We start from the raw sequence: 16,003 nt of genomic DNA on the forward strand, positions 1-16,003 counted from the left end.
GAGCCCCTTATGTTGAGTGTTTTTATCCTCGGGAGAGAGAGAGAGAGAGAGAGATAGAGAGAGAGAGAGAGAGAAAAGCAGTATGCAGTAGGAAAGAGCAGGAAAAAATTGGGAGGTGATGGATATACTAATGGCCTAGATTGTGGTTATGGTTTCCTGATATATAGTTCCCTCCAAAGTTATTAGGTTGAGTATATTAATTGTATATAGCTTTTTGTATATAATTCTTACCTCAGTAAAGTGCTTTTAAAAGGCAAGTTATGGGCTGGTATTAATAAAGTGATTATAGTTCTACACCTTTCTATTAACTGAATGAGTCGGTGAAAGAGAAGCTTTGGGGAGTCTTGTCATTTTTTTAAGCCCGTGGTGTCATTCGTAATCTCTTGTACTTGAACAGTTAGTAATTCCCTCACAACAGATAGCTATACAGCTGAGTGTTTTAGTACAGAGAACCACCGTGTTAAGTGTTTCGTTTTCCGGCTCTGCACCTTCAGTTTTCTATCCCTGGATGGCAGTGTTGTTCTCCAAATTTCACATTACAGTTGAAATTTGGAAGGCTCAAGAAAGCAGTCTAAGTAATTGGCTTATGATAGCATGAAAATTGTTGGATCTATCAGATTTTTGTATTTATTTAATGCCTAAGACTAACCCCTCAGTTTTTAATTTTTGATTTGGAGTGAATTACTATGCAGTAATCAACCCTCTGGGTGAACTACCAGTGGATTTATTTAAGAATTGAGTCTATATCTTAAATAAATTTATATATAAATAAAAAATAACTATATATATATAGAGAGAGGTATATATAACATACTGAAGAATGTAACTAGTTACTGTGTAGAAGACAGTAATTGGCAAGTCATTAGGCTAAGATGTTTACTAAATTAATCCTCTGACAGATTTTTTTTTTTGCCTAAATTTCATTTGAATTTTTGTGGAGAGTTTTGGTTAGATTTGTTATTATATCTTTAGGAAAGCTAAAGAAAAATTTCCCTTCTAGGAATTTTGGATATTAAAGATTTGAAAAAGATAGTTAATGTTATATAGCCAAGTTTTACAAAATCTGAAGGAATGGAGCTGACAGTTAGCAATGTAGTATTTTGGCTAAGAGGCTTGGCTCTGGAGTCAGACTATCTGATAAATTTTAATTTACCTCTTAATAACTATGTACCCTTGGGCAAATTATGTAAGCTCTGTGACAAGTTTTTTTTATAAAAATGGGAATGATAATCAACCTCATAGGATTGTTGTGATGATTAAACAAAAACACAGTGTAGGTTCTTAGTGAATATTTACCTCTCAATAATTTAAACTGCTATTATTTTCCATTACCTCATTTGATCTTAACAGTAACTTTGTGAGATAGGTATAGTACATAAGAGGGAGTCATATCTTAGGAATAACAAATATGCCTGAGGTCATAGAGGTAATAAGAGGGCAATCCAAGTCTCTTGACATAAAATCACTGGTGGCAATTTTATAACAATTTCATGATATGAAAGTATAAATTACATTGATAATTTATGATTACTGTGCTATTCTTTCCCATTCACCTAATTATTTATGGATCAGTAACTAATGAATGAATGCACTTTATAAAATATATATCCCTTCTTATATATGATTTGTTTCTTTTAGTTATTCTTCAGTTAACCCAAGATAAGCTCAAGATTATGCAACAAAGCCTATACTAATTTAAGTCCAGAAAATGTTATTAAAGCCCAGTATATTAATTTTCAGTATATGGCTTTGATTCATTTTAATCAACATTTTTGAACATTACCTTGCAAAGCATTATAGTGGTTTCAGTAGGAGATAAATGATTAAGATGTTGTCCTGTCCATGTTCACCAGGGATTTACAGAGTAATGACTTTAATAATTCTAACACCAAGGCCAACTGTATTAAGTGCTGTGGAAAGAGTATCATAGGGAAGAAAGAGAACAAATCAATGAGAAGACTTCCTAGAGGAGATAAGTTTTGTGTTCTTTTTTTGAAAGAAGGCTGATGCTTAAAAAAGTAATAGAGGATCGGGAGAAAATTCTCAGCTAAGGAAATTTGTCATATAAAAACAAGGTAATAAAAGACATTTTATTTCATAAAGTAATATAAAGGATTTTTCACATATTCTTGAAGTTTTTAAAAACATTGTTAGATGTGGAAGTTAAAAGCCTTTAAATGTCTTTTTTTTCTTTTTAAGGCTTTATTTATTCGTCAGACAGGGAGAGAAAGAGAATGTGTATACAAGCAGGGGGAACCACAGGCAGAAGGAGAAGCAGGCTCCCTACTGAGCAGGGAGCCTGATGTAGGACTCCATCCTAGGACCCTGGGATCATGACCTGAGCCGAAGGCAGAGACTTAACTGATGGAGCCAGCCAGGCATCCCAAAGCTTTTAAGTTTCATAAATATATTGCCCACTGACACACCCCAAAAATGATAGTTCCCTTAAGTTACTAAAGGTTTTAAAAAGTGAAGCAAAATCTTTTAAGGCAAAAATCTAACATTCTGGAACTTAATATTAGAAGAAGTGGGTCTCAAAACATCTGAGGATTTATGCCTTTAAAGGAAAATTTGCAGCAGTTCTATTTTTCCAATAAGGTGGAAATTTGGGACAGGATCAAGCGAATGATGTAAAAGCCTGTTCAGAGAAAATATATTTAATATGATCATGACCATTAAGGAGCAAGGGATTTGTAGCAAATGTTTTGGGTCACGTGTCCATTGGGGCCCGAGAGAGATGAGGTATATAGAGTGGGGAGTTAGATTTGGCTGCTCGTTTAGCTTCTCTTTCAAGGAAATCAGTGCTGTTTTACTGGTAAGGATTAGGGTTAGAGCTTCCTTAATCTCTGTTATTTTCCCCAACTCGTAGTTGAGATTTGGAAAGTGCTATCTCTGCTTCTTCACTTTTTACCTATTCCTCAAGGCTCTGCTCTTTGAATTCCTGTTACCCCTCTACTGAAACTATCTTTGTCAAGGTCATCAGTGACCTCCCAGGTACTCAGATATACCTTAGAGTGTTCAGGGTATGAGGTATCACCCCTTTCTGTTGCCAGGATTGACTCGTCTGAATATGTTGGCTGAGCCAGTGACCCCCTTCCAACTTTGTCTCCTCACATTTCTGTTTGTCTGATCTAGAAGCCTTACCAGATAGGTTTACTCTGTAGTATTGCTTCCTACCAGACTTTTTCATACCTGACCTTAGCTGTATGGACACGGTTGACTCAACAGAAAATTATCCAGCCCAAATGCTGATAGTGCTGGGGTTGAGAACTGCTCCAGACTCATGTCTGTAACAACTGCCTGAGAGCACAGGAAGTACCAAGCAAAGGCCAGGTTATGGGAGAGGCCACCTCTGGATGCAAGAAATGAAGGAGGGGGCAGGGATTTTTCTGGAGAGAATTTTGAAATCAGTTGCAATCCTGACTAAAAGTTAACCTGCTTCCGTTATCACCTTGCATTAGAAATTCTAAAAAAAAAAAATTGGTGATAAAATTCTCCTCACCAGATGAATATTTTGTCAGCTTAAGTTCCAAATAATTACCTCAGTTTTACTACTGAGTCATAAAAATATAGGCGTAAGCTCCAAAATTAGCATTATTAACATTAAAAAACATTGTATTTTATTTTATTTATTTATTATTAAAGATTTTATTTATTTATTTGATAGGCAGAGATTACAAGTAGGCTGAGAGGCAGGCAGAGAGAGAGAGGAGGAAGCAGGCTCCCCGCCGAGCAGAGAGCACAATGCGGGGCTCGATCCCAGGACCCTGGGATCATGACCTGAGCTGAAGGCAGAGGCTTTAACCCACTGAGCCACCCAGGCGCCCCAACATTGTATTTTATATGGAGGTAAATTGGAGGGCTGCTCATTACATAATTGGCCTGTGATACACATAGACTCAGAGACCCCTCCTCAGTGAAGTTTGTGATTGTTTGGAATCCTTGGAGCTCACTTTTCAACTGAGTTGATTTGCTACTCTGTGAAAGTTCATATTCCTGCATTTACAGCTATTCAAAATAAATAATGATGGCTGTATGTGATTTATGTAGTTCTCTTTTTTTTCTGGTGTGAAGTTTTTGATGAAGTTTATCAGATAAAAAGTTTGCAGACAGCTAGAATCATCCTTGAACATTGTACAGTGAAACACTAAGCTTTAAAATCATTTCTTGAAGGGAGGCACGTAGGAAATGTGGAAAAGATACTATGTAACATCAACAATGAAAAAAATAAGAAAATGGACATTCACATAGAAAAAAAAGTTTCAAAGAAGAATGCCAAAAGAAACAACAGCAAGATGCCAGTATTAGTAGCCACTACACGCCCACCCCCCCAAAAAATCTGTAGTAACTATAGATGATTGCCTTTGTGGTTTTCAATAAGAATCGATGCTTGTTCTAAACCAGTGATTTAAATAATGCCCATTTGGTTATCATTCAGCCATTTTCTCTGAGCTTTAAAAATATTTATTTATTTGAGAGAGAGAAAGAGAAAGGTGGGAGGGGCAGTGGGAGAGAGTAGAAGAATCCCAAGCAGACTCTAAACTGAGCACAGAGCCTGAAGAGGGTCTTGATCTCAGGACACTGAGATCATGACCTGAGCTGAAACCGAGTCTGATACTTAACTGACTCTGCCACTCACGTTCCCCCATTTTCTCTGATTTTTGCAGAAGAAAAAAAAATGTGTAGTCATAACCAGTATTAGAGAAATGATTAATTGAAACGTGAATATATTCTAGTGAAAATATTTTTGTCTGAAACCACTGGCATACATCCTGGAGAAAAAAGGGCATGGATAGTATTACAGTTTCTAAAATTTCTTTTGAATGGGAATCACCACCATATATTTTCTAAGGTTTAAGGTTTTTTCCCAGTGGTAGCATGTATGTTGCTTCATATGTAAGAAAGATGATAAAATTATTTAGAGGCATTCTTGAGCTAGAAGTAAAGAGAAGTTGACAAATCTGGCTATGTTACCTAGTGAACATGAATAGATGAAGGTAAATTTTTTATGACGTTTTTGACAAATATGCAGAGGTCCAGGCTTGAAAATGCAAATAGTAATGTTACCATTGGATGCCCTGACAGACCAATATTCTAGTAATAAGTTTTCCCTTTGTAATACATTAACATAATTAAAAAGTATTATGGTTTCAGTTGATGAATGTGTGTAATTTTGACATGAATATTGATTGGTATATTAATTTACATTAATGAGTAGATGAAAGTGAAAACCCAAAGACAAATGCTGGAACTTCATTTGCTCAGAAATGACGAGCACTTCTTTGCGGAATTGGATATGGTTTTTGAATACCAAAGAACATTGTGCTATCCACAATGAGTGTTTGTAGACACAGCAAACTTCTAATCTGCATTTTTTTCTGCTTCATTGTCATAAAGTTAGAGTCAGTCAATAGAACAGTCAAGCCCTGATTTGTGATATTTGCTGTTACTCATTGTGTTACTCCACTGTTACCTACTTCAAGCCACTAAGGAGATATCACTGAGTTGGGGGGGAGTCAAAAAAAGACATACAGTACCACACTGTTTTATGGAATCTGCCATAAAGATCAGACAGCCATGATCTCAGAAGCATAGATGATAGTGTGGTGTGGTAAAAAAAAAAAAATTAGGAAGGGTATGTATTTTTTGAGTATCTTTTACCTTTGTTTCTAATATAGTTTGCTTAATGATAACTTTATTTTAATTAACTGTTAACAATGGCTATGTTTTACAGAAGATTAAGATATTAAGATATTAAACTAAGATATTCTTAGTTTTTTTTCTCCTTTTGGTGTATTTTTACTTATTGAGGGAGCTCATCTACCCTTAATGTTTCAGCTTTCTTTTTTTTTTTTAAATTCAATTAGCCAATACATAGCACATCATTAGTTTCAGATACAGTGTTCAACAATCCATCAGGTGTGTATAACACCCAGTGGTCATCACATCCTATGCCCTCCTTAATGGCTATCACCCATCCCCTACTCACCTTCCTGTCAACCCTCAGTTTGTTTCCAATAGTTAACAGTCTCTCATGGTTTGTCTCCCTCTCTGATTTCTTCTCATCCAGTTTTCTGCCCCTTCCCTTATGGTCTTCTGCACTGTTTCTTATGTTCCACCTGTGAATGAAACCATATGATAATTGTCTTTCAACAACTGACTTATTTCCATTAACATAATACCCTCCAGTTCCATCTACCTGCATGTAAATGGTAAGTATTCATCCTTTCTGATGGCTGAGTAATATTCCATTGTATATATACACCACATCTTCTTTATCCGTTCATCTGTCGAAGGACATTTCAGCTTTTTCTGCAGTTTGGCTATTGTGGACATTGCTGCTATGAACATTGGGGTGCAGATGCCCCTTTGTTTTGCTACATCTGTATCTTTGGGGTAAATACCTAGTAATATAATTGCTGGGTTGTAGGATAGCTCTATTTTTAACTTCTTGAGGATCCACCATACTCTTTGCCATTGTGGTTGTACTAGCTTGCATTCCTACCAACAGTGTAAGAGGGTTCCCCTTTCTCTTCATCCTTACCAACATCTCTTATTTCCTGCCTTGTTAATTTTAGTCATTTTTCCTGGTATAAGGTGGTATCTCAGTGTGGTTTTGATTTGTATTTCCCTGGCGACAAGTGATATGGAGCATTTTTAATGTGTTGGTTAGCCATTTGTATGTCTTCTTTGGAGAAATGTCTGTTCATGTCTTCTGCCCATTCCTTGACTGGATTATTTGTTTTGTAAGGGTTGAGTTTAATAAGTTCTTTATAGATCTTGGATACTAGCCCTTTGTCTGATATATCATTTGCAGATATTGTCTCCCACTTCATAGGTAGTCTTTTAGTTTTGTTGAATGTTTCCTTTGCTGTGCATAAGCTTTTTATCTTGATGAAGTCCCAATAATTCAGTTTTGCTTTTTCAACTTTCTTTTGAAACATTTTCCAAATTATATTCTGTGTAAAACTACAGTAATCGGTCTGGCTAGAAAAATGGTTCTATAATGAAATACAATAGAAATTTTGTATGATTCACAATGTAAAGTAACATTTATAATATAAAGTAAATCCTATGATAATTCTAAATTAAAAGACCCTTGCAATCATGATTAAACTAGTTTTCTCCAACCTCTTTGGAGCACAAGTCATATCATGTTACATTTATTAAATCTACTGAAACTGTATATACTAGTTGGGAAATATTGGCAAAAAAGTTGGTAACTCCCCAGTATACATTTATGTATATTGGCTCCTTCCTTTCATGTGAACTCCAAAACTGAATTTCCAACTCTCTCTTATATCCCTAGAATTTCCTCTCTATTGTTCAGTATTAGGCCCAAGTACACTCAAGTCAAAGGCCACTGAAGTACTCTTAGTTGTTTAAAAATTTGGGCCTATCTCTGCTCAGCAGGGAGCCTGCTTCCCTCTCTCTCTCTCTCTCTGCCTGCCTCTTCATCTGCTTGTGATATCTCTCTGTCAAATAAATAAATAAATAAATCTTTGAAAAAAAAAATTGGGGCCTATTACTGGTTTCAGTAAGGGACAATGCACAACATAGTGAAATGCAGTATGTCTCACTAAGAGGATGTTAGAAGTAACTTACTGCACTTGGGTTTAGTTTTAGTAATTTTGGAGAGGATCTAAGGAAGCAAGGACAGAGCTATAGATTGGGTACTTTCAGAAAGCAGGGAAATATCTGTGATTGGATAGCTCAGTAAATTTGAATTATGTAGAGGAAGGCCAATTAGAGTGAGGATAAACTAGAATTTGTAAATAAGTAGTAGCTGAGGGAGGGAACTCTTTGGTATTTTGTGGGTTTCACAGTAGTTATATTTTTATCTTAGTCATAGTCTCAGGGTTGCCTTGTTCGATGTTGATATTTGGTGAGATCCTTAGTGTCCATGAGCAGATTATAGTTTAGCTGTGGGCATCAGATGGACTTTTAGTAACACTCAGGCCAACCTGTGTGTTTCAGATCAGGTCTTCTATACCAGGAGCTACTTTTTTCTTTCTTTGATCTTTTTATAGTATCTCTCTTTGTTCTCCCTTATTTAATGCCATAGCCTTAGTCATCCAACCAAGAAACATTTGGTTAACTATAATCTCTTATCTCTCTTATCCCTGACATTTTAGTAGAGTATTAGTTACTAGTATGTTATAAGTATCCATGAAATGTCTTTCAAATTCATTCCTGCCCCTCTTGTCTCACTATTAAATTGAGGCCCTCAATACCTCTTACCTGAACTCTTGCAATCACTAGCAAACCTATCTTCCTGATTCTAGTTTTAGCTAAGCATGTCACCATCTCACTGTTATCATAGTCTTCTTCCCAAAATGTAAATAGGATTATGTAGTTCCTCTACTTACCATCTTTAATGGCTCACTTTACTTACACATTTTTTTGTGCAAAGTGTAAGCACCTAGCCTGCTATTTAAGATCCTGGACAATGCGGTACAGCTTAAGTTGACCATCTCTTTCTACCAGTCCTCACAGTCACCATATATGATCTTTGCCTCCAAATTTATTCAATAAGCATTTGTTGAAAGTCTTTATTGTGTGCTTTCACTAGACTTGTTATTTCCTTTAAATAAGTTTTAAAATCATATGACCATTACTGTGCTGGTCTAGTATCTGTCTCCTCAGTGTCAGGGCTGACACTTTCCAGGGGTAGTTTGGCTCCTTATTTATTCTCCAGCATCTAGCAGAATATCCAGGCTATTAATATAGACTAGTCTGAGATTTTTGTGCCCCAGGGTTATGTAGTAGTGCAGGGTGGGATTGAATATGAGGCTACATTCAGAACATTCTGTGTAGAAAAAAAAGGCAGGCTTTCTTAATAGCCAAGACTATTATTAATAATAGAAGAAGAACAAAAAGTTGGATTTGTGTGAGCATAAAGGTAGATTGAGTAGTGGATTAAATGAATTCTCATAAAAATGCAGAATTAAGGAAATACAGAATGAATCTAAGTTAAACTGGCTTTTTGACTCAGTGTTACATAGATCTGAAAATGGGAATTATAATTTGATGTACTGAGACCTTTCCAAGATTGGGCAAGCTAAAATTTAATGAATAACTAGCTGCTGCCAAAACACTATTTAACTAGGTTTAAGATCCATATAAATAAATAAGTATGCTTCTATATCTAGTAAAGTTGGTCCTTGAATAACATGGGGTGGGGGTTAACCCCACACATTCAAACCCCATGTCTAAAACTCACTCCCCAGAAACTTACCTACTAGTATCTTGTTGACTGGAAGCCTTACTAATATCATAAACAGTCAACACATATTTTTATGTTATGTGTATTTTATACTGTATCCCTAAAATAAAGTAAACTAGAGAAAAGAAAATGTTCAGAAAATTGTAGGGAAGAGGAAGTACTTTTACAGTACGGGTACTATAGTTATTGAAAAAAATCAGTGTGTAAATAGACCCTCACAGTTCAAACCCATGCTTTTCAAGGTCAGTTGTCCTAGTATTAAAATGTTTTAGCTCTGTGGGCCGGGGTAAGTCACTTCATTTTCTCAAGATTGCCACCTGTAAAACTAAGGTAGTAGATGGATGCTCTACATAGACTGTCTTAATTCCATAAGAAAAGATGTACAGCAGGTACCCTTGCAAATCAAATGCTGTGGAAGTCCATCTGACATTTGTTTTTTAAACTATTTTTATTAACATATAATGTATTATTTGCCCCAGGGGTACAGGTCTGTGAATCGTCAGACTTACATATTTCATAGCACTCAGCATAGCACATGCCCTCCCCAGTGTCCATAATCCAACCACTCTATCCCTAATCCCACAACCCCCAGCAACCCTCAGTTTGTTTTGTGAGATTAAGAGTCTCCTATGGTTTATCTCCCTCTGATCCCATCTTGTTTCATTTTTTCCTTCCCTATCTCCCAAAACCCCCTACCCTGCCTTTCATATTCCTCATATCAGAGAGATCATAAAATTGCCTTTCTCTAATTGACTTATTTTGCTCAGCATAGTACCCTCTAGGTTCCATCCATGTTGTTGCAAATGGCAAGATTTCATTTCTTTTGATAGTTGCATAGTATTCCTTGTACATAAATGCCACATCTTCTTTATCCATCTTAGATTTCTAGCATGAAGTGGTGGGTTTCCACTTACCCTTATTCTGTTCTAATTAATGTAAAAGAAATACCTGTCAAGGGTAATTTAAGGTGTTCTCTACTTTTCATTTCTGCTTCTTTTGTTTGTAAGAACAAATCTAGTCCAGTGAAACATTAAAATAGGTCCTTGAGGGGTTCAGCAGGTGGAGAGTTAGCTCTTGGGCCACTAACTTCCTTTTATTCACTAATGCCTTCCCCCAAACCTTTTCTTCAGTTGGTCTCACTTTTTCATTGTTGTCGTTCTTTGAAATATGGATTACTGTTACCTAGTTTCAGTCTTTCTCTTTTAGATTAAGGTATAGCAGATTAATAATTCCATAATTGTGACAAAGATTGAGAGTTTCTTCTATTTGGTAGTATAAAAGAATCATTGATTTTTTTTTTAAGCTTGGACAGCTAAAAATATATTCAGTTACACAGAATATAGACTCTATTTTAGCCTCCTTTATAATAGGTGGGCTGCTTTGCCAGTATCTGACCAAAGGGATATAAATGTAATTGTAGGGATAGCTTATGTTCAAGGGAATATACCTTCCATTCTTCCTTCTTCCACTGGCTGGAATCTTGGCACAATGGCAGGAGATCCAGCAATAATAAAAAATATACAGATAAAGACCATGTAAAGTAATGGTGAGGTCAAAATATGGAAGGTTGGGTTCCTGATTGCTTCATTGAACTGTTCTACTAAATCTGGGCTTTTCCAGAGTGAAAGAAATAAAAAACAAAATTTGTGTATTTGAGCCACTGTAAATTTGGGTGTTCTGCAACATTAGGGTGAACCTAATTTTCTCTAATATAATGATAATGGTAATTATATTTTTAAAAATTCTGTTGACTTATCTACTGATGTATTACTTTCCTTCCCAGTCATTTTTCTTGTTGTTCCTGTACTTTAAAAATGGTTGTATTTTTGTGTTCTACAGCTGCAGGGTATCCTAGGTTTTGATTCCTCAAAATATTGTTTCTAAATATAAAATACCAGGTTAGAAAAATATCATAAATAGGTCTCTATTAATTTGTTTGCTTTCTTTCAGGGATTACAACCCAGTGTTCTCTGTTACCTAATGTATGACAATTATATACGAACTCTACTCAGTTTTGCAATTGTTTATGGTAGAAAGTAATCCTAGACCCTCTTATTCTCTCTAGCCTGGGAGATGAACATCCTTACTGCTATTATTTTTTTTAATGTTCTCAGTATCAGTATTAGTTATATTTTTAACAAACAACAAGATGTATTTTATGGTATGAGTATTTGAGTTTCAAAATTATTTTATTTATTAAGAACTGAAATCATTCCTAAATACCATGGCGTCATTTAATCTGTCCTCCAACCCCTATGGGTTCTTAAGACATGGTGCATAGATCTGGAGGCTAAAAGAACTCTGATTCTTTCATAAATAAAAATACTTCTTTAGTAATATTGTGTACTCCCATGAGAAGACATGAATATTTGACTCCTCTGTGATGTTGGTACCTATTTTGATCATTATTTAGCTTTATTTCTTAATGATTCCAAAATGATGATATTTTAATTGCATTATTTGATACTTATTTAGAAGGTATCCTGCTTCTATAAAAAGCAACTTTTCCTTTTGAACTATTTGATTATGTTAAGGTATGGTTATGTAGAAAGACAGGATAAATACTTGATAGCCTTTATCAGTTTTTAAAATGAATTGGTTTACTAGCATAATCAAAAAATTGACTAAGGAGTTTTCTGGTTTTTTTTGTTTGTATTAATACTTTTTTTAAGAAAATAAGCACCAACTTTAGAAAAAAGGGTCTACCTCACTGGATTCTTAATCTTACCTTGTTGATCAGTTGGTCAGAGAATGAGTAAGGGTAATTCATGTTATAATAGAAGGTACATATATAAGCTACTCGGCTACTTTCTTTCTCTCTTTTCCTAGGTGTATTTCAGACAAATTGAAATGTTACTGCTCCTTAATAGTTTTCTTTTTTGCTAGAAGAAAAAGCAATAAGAATGAGAATCATAAGGAAAAAATAGGGTAGAAAAAGGGGTATGAATTATTTTAAGGTGGAGATTCACAAGCCAGTCAGGTTGCTGGGGGAGGGCGTGATTACGCTGCATTGTGGCCAGACACACTGTGTTCCCAGAGTAAACTGGAATAAAAAGAGTCAAGAGAGGGAGAAGCATTTGTGTTTAGGTTAGTACAAAAGTGATAAACAGGAATTCCAGAAGTGATTATTGGGCTGAAAACTGGGTGCAAAGGACAGAATGTTAGGGACTCTAGGCTGTAGGATAAAAAGAGATCAAGATCTATGGTAAAGTCAAAGGGTCTAAGATAATTGCTTTAAAAGAGTTGGAGAATCCAAAGTTCATCTTCATTGAACCATTTATACCAGACTTGAGTAAAAAGATGTGGAAGGGAGAAATTCTTAAAATTGCCGAGGTGCTTGGTCCATAATTTATTCTGTGGTGACCTAATTTTTTCAGATGTTAGGGAGGTAGTTGATTATTTATGTTGGATTATATGTTGATTTGAATGCTGTGTATATCTTTCTCAGAATAGAACTCAGTTTTAAATGGAGTTGCTCCAATGTTTGCTATTTGGATGATAAAAAGACTGTTAATTCTAATAGTGCTTAAATTAAGCAATCATGAATAACAACCTCTTGTCAGGAGTCCTAGATAGATGGATAACAATGGCTTGTCAGCATCATCAGCCTGCTGTGTTAAAAACTACCTTTTTATTTTCAACTCGTAGATTCAGCAGCACTAATGCAGGGCTACAACTAGACTATAAATGTTAAAATTTTTATGGTTGCCTCAGTTTTGTTATATTGGTTGTAGCTAAAAGAGGATTGTGTCTTACTTAGCATATGTCCAGTCATTAATAGAAGATATCAAATAATCAAATACTTAAAAGAAAAACTGCCTCCATAAGTTTCAAATCATATAGAACCCAAAGGAGAAAAAGTATAAATAGTGTTCTATCAATGGAAATAGAGCAACAAGGTTGAATGGGTAGAAGAAAACTACATAATTAGAAATCATGAACAGGGCAGAAAAGAAATTATATTTCATGTGAGAATCTAGATGTGTCTTTCTCCGTAAAGTATGTCAAATCCTAGTAGTGACAGAAATAATTTAAGAAATTTCAGTGTTGGCTAGAATTTTGACAGTATACTAGCATTGTCTACTATTGTAAAATACTGTACTACTGTAAAATACTGTTATTTAAATAGAAATGGGAAAAATGAACTTACCAATTTAGAAGAATGATGAATCAGCCATGTATAATATTTTTTTTGTCAGAAAAAAAAGTCTAAAGGTATAGTTTTATTTTATTTTGTTTAAAGATTTTATTTATTTATTTGACAGAGATCACAAGCAGGCGGAGAGGCAGGCAGAGAGAGAGGAGGAAGCAGACTCCCCGCTGAGCAGAGTCTGATGTGCGGCTCGAACCCAGGACCCTGAGATCATGACCTCAGTCAAAGGCAGCGGCTTAACCCACTGAGCCACCCAGGTGCCCCTTGTTTTATTTTTTTTAATTTTTAATTTTTAAAAAAAACATATATTTTTATCCCCAGGTGTGCAGGTCTGTGAATCACCAGGTTTACACACTTCAAAGCACTCACCATAGCACATACCCTCCCCAATGTCCATAACCCCACGCCCCTTCTCTCAACCCCCATCCTTCCAACAGCCCTCAGTTTGTTTTGTGAGATTAAGAGTCACTTATGGTTTGTCTCCCTCCTGATCCCATCTTGTTTCATTTATTCTTCTCCTACCCCCTTAACACCCCATGTTGCATCTCCATTTCCTCATATCAGGGAGATTATATGATAGTTGTCTTTCTCCGCTTGACATATTTTGCTAAGCATGATACCCTCTAGTTACACCCACGTCGTTGTAAATGGCAAGATTTCATTTCTTTTGATGGCTGCATAGTATTCCATTGTGTATATGTACCAAATCTTCTTGATCCATTCATCAGTTGATGGACATCTAGGTTCTTTCCATAGTTTGGCTATTGTAGACATTGCTGCTATAAACATTCAGGTGCACGTGCCCCTTCTGTTCACATTTGTATCTTTGGGTTAAATACCCAGTAGTGCAATTGCTGGGTCATAGGGTAGATCTATTTTCAACATTTTGAGGAACCTCCATGTTGTTTTCGTAAGTAGTTGCACCAGCTTGCATTCCCACCAACAGTGTAGGAGGGTTCCCCTTTCTCCGCATCCTCGCCAGCATCTGTCATTTCCTGACTTGTTGATTTTAGCCTTTCTGACTGGTGTGAGGTGATATCTCATTGTGGTTTTGATTTGTATTTCCAATGCTGAGTGATATGGAGCACTTTTTCATGTGTCTATGGCCATCTGGATGTCTTCTTTGCAGAAATGTCTGTTTATGTCTTCTGGTCATTTCTTGATTGGATTATTTGTTCTTTGGGTGTTGAGTTTGTTAACTTCTTTATAGATTTTGGACACTAGCCCTTTATCTGATATGTCGTTTGCAAATATCTTCTCCCATTCTGTCAGTTGTCTTTTGGTTTTGTTAACTGTTTCCTTTGCTGTGCAAAAGCTTTTGATCTTGATAAAATCCCAATAGTTCATTTTTGCCCTTGCTTCCCTTGCCTTTGGCGATGTTCCTCGGAAGATGTTGCTGTGGCTGAGGTCGAAGAGGTTGCTGCCTGTATTCTCCTCAGGGATTTTGATGGATTTCTTTCTCACATTGAGGTCCTTCATCCATTTTGAGTCTATTTTCGTGTGTGGTGTCAGGAAATGGTCCAATTTCATTTTTCTGCATGTGGCTGTCCAATTTTCCCAACACCATTTATTGAAGAGGCTGTCTTTTTTCCATTGGACATTCTTTCCTGCTTTGTTGAAGATTAGTTAACCTAGAGTTGAGGGTCTATTTCTGGGCTCTCTATTCTGTTCCATTGATCTAGTGTCTGTTTTTGTGCCAGAACCATGCTGTCTTGATGATGACAGCTTTGTAATAGAGCTTGACGTCCGGAATTGTGATGCTACCAACTTTAGCTTTCTTTTTCAATATTCCTTTGGCTATTCGAGGTCTTTTCTGGTTCCATATAAATTTTAGGATTATTTGTTCCATTTCTTTGAAAAAGATGGATGGTACTTTCATAGGAATTGCTTTAAATGTGTAGATTGCTTTATGTAGTATAGACATTTTCACAATATTTATTCTTCCAATCCAGGAGCATGGAACATTTTTCCATTTCTTTGTGTCTTCCTCAATTTCTTTCATGAGTACTTTATAGTTTTCTGAGTATAGATACTTTGCCTCTTTGGCTAGGTTTATTCCTAGGTATCTTATGGTTTTGGGTGCAATTGTAAATGGGATTGACTCCTTAATTTCTCTTTCTTCTGTGTTGTTGTTGGTGTAGAGAAATGCAACTGATTTCTGTGCATTGATTTTATATCCTGACATTTTACTGAATTCCTGTACAAGTTCTAGCAGTTTTGGAGTGGAGTCTTTTGGGTTTTCCACATATAGTATCCTGTCATCTGCGAAGAGTGATAGTTCGACTTCTTCTTTGCTGATTTGGATTCTTTTAATTTCCTTTTGTTGTCTGATTGCTGAGGCTAGGACTTCTAGTACTATGTTGAATAGAAGTGATGATAATGGACATCCCTCCCATGTTCCTGACCTTAGCGGAAAAGCTTTCAGTTTTTCTCCATTGAGAATGAAATTTGCGGTGGGTTTTTCATAGATGGCTTTGATAATATTAATGTATGTGCCCTCTATCCCTACACTTTGAAGAGTTTTGATCCGGAAGGGATGCTGTACTTTGTCAAATGCTTTTTCAGCATCCATTGAGAGCATCATATGGTTCTTGTTCTTTCTTTTATTAATGTGTTGTATCACA

This window comes from Mustela lutreola, chromosome 5 (genome assembly GCF_030435805.1).
Source record: "Mustela lutreola isolate mMusLut2 chromosome 5, mMusLut2.pri, whole genome shotgun sequence".
In the NCBI taxonomy this organism is placed as follows: Eukaryota; Metazoa; Chordata; class Mammalia; order Carnivora; family Mustelidae; genus Mustela; species Mustela lutreola.